Source organism: Ascaphus truei, chromosome 20 (genome assembly GCF_040206685.1).
Source record: "Ascaphus truei isolate aAscTru1 chromosome 20, aAscTru1.hap1, whole genome shotgun sequence".
Classification (NCBI taxonomy): domain Eukaryota; kingdom Metazoa; phylum Chordata; class Amphibia; order Anura; family Ascaphidae; genus Ascaphus; species Ascaphus truei.
This window is the reverse complement of record NC_134502.1, coordinates 16,963,796-16,967,897: the sequence shown is the minus strand read 5'-3', so window position 1 is coordinate 16,967,897 and position 4,102 is coordinate 16,963,796.

Sequence of the window (4,102 nt, the reverse complement as noted above, 5' to 3'; positions counted from 1 at the left end):
CTCCAGCTCATCAGGACTCAGGTTCTCCGAGTCCGAGGGGGAGACGCTCACAGTCACTGACAGGGAGGAGTCATCAGGACTGAGAGACGGGCTGGCCATGTTCGTGAGACGGAGGGGGGTGAGAGTGCTCATCTGAGAGGTGTATAGAGAGACAGGAGTGAGGGTGGGATGAGAGACAGGAGTGAGGGTGGGATGAGAGAGAGGAGTGAGGGTGGGATGAGAGAGAGAAAGGGGGGGGGAAGAGAGAGAAAGGGGGGGGAGAGAGAGAGAGAAAGGGGGGGGGAGAGAGAGAGAAAGGGGGGAGGAGAGAGAGAGAGAAAGGGGGGAGGAGAGAGAGAGAGAAAGGGGGGAGGAGAGAGAGAGAGAAAGGGGGGAGGAGAGAGAGAGAGAAAGGGGGGAGGAGAGAGAGAGAAGGGGGGGAGGAGAGAGAGAGAAAGGGGGGGGGAGGAGAGAGAAAGGGGGGGGAGGAGAGAGAAAGGGGGGGAGGAGAGAGAGAAGGGGGGAGGAGAGAGAGAGAAAGGGGGGGGAGAGAGAGAGAAAGGGGGGGGGGAGAGAGAGAAAGGGGGGGGGAGAGAGAGAGAAAGGGGGGGAGAGGAGAGAGAGAAAGGGGGGGGAGAGGAGAGAGAGAAAGGGGGGGAGAGAGAGAAAGAAGGGGGGAGAGAGAGAAAGAAGGGGGGGAGAGAGAGAAAGGGGGCGGGGGAGAGAGAGAAGGGGGGAGAGAAAGGGGGGAGGAGAGGAAAAGGGGGGGGGGGAGAGGAAAAGGGAGGGGGGAGGAAAGGGGATGGGAAAGGAGGGGGAGGAAAGAAAAGGGGGGGGAGGAAAGAAAAAGGGGGGGGAAAGAAAGGGGGGGAGGAAAGAAAAGGGGGGGAGGAAAGAAAAGGGGGGGGAGGAAAGAAAAGGGGGGGGGGAGGAAAGAAAAGGGGGGGGGAGGAAAGAAAAGGGGGGGGGGGAGGAAAGAAAAGGGGGGGAGGAAAGAAAGGGGGGAGGAAAGAAAAGGGGGGGAGGAAAGAAAAGGGGGGAGGAAAGAAAAGGGGGGGAGGAAAGAAAAGGGGGGGAGGAAAGAAAAGGGGGGGGGAGGAAGAAAAGGGGGGGGAGGAAAGAAAAGGAGGGGGGAGGAAAGAAAAGGAGGGGGGAGGAAAGAAAAGGAGGGGGGAGGAAAGAAAAGGAGGGGGAGGAAAGAAAAGGGGGGAAAGAAAGAAAAGGGGGGGAGGAAAGAAAAGGGGGGGGAGGAAAGAAAAGGAGGGGAGGAAAGAAAAGGAGGGGGAGGAAGAAAAGGGGGGGAGGAAAGAAAAGGAGGGGGAGGAAAGAAAGGGGGGGGAGGAAAGAAAATGGGGGGGAGGAAAGAAAATGGGGGGGAGGAAAGAAAATGGGGGGGAGGAATGAAAAAGGGGGGGAGGAAAGAAAAGGGGGGGGAAAGAAAAGGGTGGGGGGAAGAAAAGGGGGGGAAGAAAAGGTGGGGGGAAGAAAAGGGGGGGGGGGAAGAAAAGGGGGGGGGAAGAAAAGGGGGGGGGAAAAGAAAAGGGGGGGGGAGGAAAGAAAAGGGGGGGGGAAAGTAAAGGGGGGGGGAGAAAAGAAAAGGGGGGAGGAAAGGAAAAGGGGGGAGGAAAGGAAAGGGGGGGAGGAAAGAAAAGGGGGGGAGGAAAGAAAAGGAGGGGAGGAAAGAAAAGGAGGGGAGGAAAGAAAAGGAGGGGAGGAAAGAAAAGGGGGGGGAGGAAAGAAAAGGGGGGGAAAGGGAGGGGAAGAAAAGAAAAGGGGGGAGGAAAGGAAAGGGGGGGAGGAAAGGAAAGGGGGGAGGAAAGAAAAGGGGGGAGGAAAGAAAAGGAGGGGAGGAAAGAAAAGGGGGGAGGGGAAAGAAAAGGGGGGGGAGGGGAAGAAAAGGGGGGGGAGGGGAAGAAAAGGGGGGGGAGGGGAAGAAAAGGGGGGGGGGAGAAGAAAAGGGGGGGGAGAAAGGGGGGGGGAGGAAAGAAAAGGGGGGGGAGGAAAGAAAAGGGGGGGGAGAAAAGGGGGGGGAGGAAAGAAAAGGGGGGGGGGAAGAAAAGGGGGGGGGGAGGAAAGAAAAGGGGGGGGAGGAAAGAAAAGGGGGGGGGAGAAAAAAGGGGGGGGAGGAAAGAAAAGGGGGGGGAGGAAAGAAAAGGGGGGGGAGGAAAGAAAAGGGGGGGGAGGAAAGAAAAGGGGGGGGAGGAAGAAAAGGGGGGGGAGGAAAGAAAAGGGGGGGAGGAAAGAACGGGGGGGAGGAAAGAAAGGGGGGGGGAGGAAAGAAAAGGGGGGGGAGGCAAGAAAGGGGGGGGAGGAAAGAAAAGGGGGGAGAGGAAAGAAACAGGGGGGAGGAAAGAAAAAGGGGGGGGGAGAAAGAAAAGGGGGGGGGGGGAGAAAGAAAAAGGGGGGGGGAGGAAAGAAAAGGGGGGGGGGAAGGAAAAGGATTATATACCTTCTTATGACATTATTACACATCAGGATAATCATACACGTCCTTATGACGTCACCACACCGCAGATCAATCCACGTCAGTTTCAGACGCCGTTGTCTTAGGGCATATAATACCTACATAGACCAGCACAGCTGCAGATGACATCATCACAGTGCTAATACCATCACTTGTTTCCCTATAGCGCCATAACTACCACCTCAATGAATCGATAGAGCCGCCCGTGACGTCACACCGGCTGTTCCCATCACCAATTGACTGATCTGACGTCAGCGCGGCTCCATTACCTGCCCTTCCCTGTGTCGTCACAGCATAAGTATTATGGTAATAACGCGGTTTCTCACCTCAGGCCCCGGACTCCGGCGCTATCACGGCGGCTCCTCCCTCCCCGGGGCTCCCGTAGGACCGTGAGGCCGAAGAAACCGACAGCGTCGCGTCCCGCCTCTTTTTTTTTTTTTTTACACGTCAAGTAGGCGCAGCAAATCGGAGTGCGGCGTTCATCTGAAGGGCGGGGCTGCTGGCCAATCAGAGGGCTGGGCCTCTGACAGCAGGGCGGAGCTCACGGAGGGGGGCGGGTGTTATCCCTCTTCGAGCATCACGAGAGACAGCCCCGCCCCCCCGTGTGATTGATGAAGGGCCGGCCAATCTGGGCACAGTTCAGTTGAGACGGCTAATCAGCGGCGGGGAGGAGAAGATTGACATCCATGCGCCGCTTGCCTGGGTGGGAACCAAAGGCGGCGCGTCATGGGCTCGCGGGGGAGGGCGGGTTTAGAACGGAGAGCCCTGACCTGTCAGAGAACAGAGACTCTTTGAGTGGCAGTCGAATTGACCAATAACGATAGAGGCGTTAAATAGGCGGGAAGGCTTTGGCTTTACCTGTTGGAAAGAGGTGCGAAGCCAGTAAAATGGCGCCCTAAGAGGGAAGCCATTACCTGGTGTGAAATAAATACGTGCAAACTAAAAGTAACTGATTTGAGAGGGGAAAAAAATCAGCAAAGTTACCCTTTGACTTTTAATAAAGTGGTCCTATAAAAACACATTGGGTAACTGATGTAAAGAGGGGACCCTATAGAAATCTATAGGTGAACCAGTGCCAGAGAGGTGATGCATGTAATTGGTTTATTCTATAGATGTCTACAAGGGAAAGCTGCTTCGGGTACATCTCTATAGGAACTATGGTTGCCAGATGGCTTCTCCAAAAATACTGAACACAATGGTAAAAGATGCGACCCCCCCCCACATACATATAAAAAATACACCCACCTCCTAATACATATAAAAATACACCCACCTCCTAATACATATAAAAATACACCCACCCCCCTAATACATATTCAAAAAATATACCCACCCCCCCAAAAAATATAAAAAAATACACCCACCCCCCCAATACATTTAAAAAAAATACACTCACAACCCAATACATATAAACAAAATACACCCACCCCCCAATACATATAAAAATACACCCCCTCCCCCCCCCCAATACGTATGTAGCCATGGTTGGTTCTGGCTATCATTCTGCCCTCCCTGGCACGTAAGTCCTGGTAGGTGCAGGCAGTGTCAGGCCCAATCTTGGCTTTACCCCCCTCTCTGCATCTTCCTTGAGTGGCAGGAGTAGAGGTGGGAGCAGGTTTGTGTGTTGCCCAATCCGGGTGCAGACCTTGGACCCTCCCC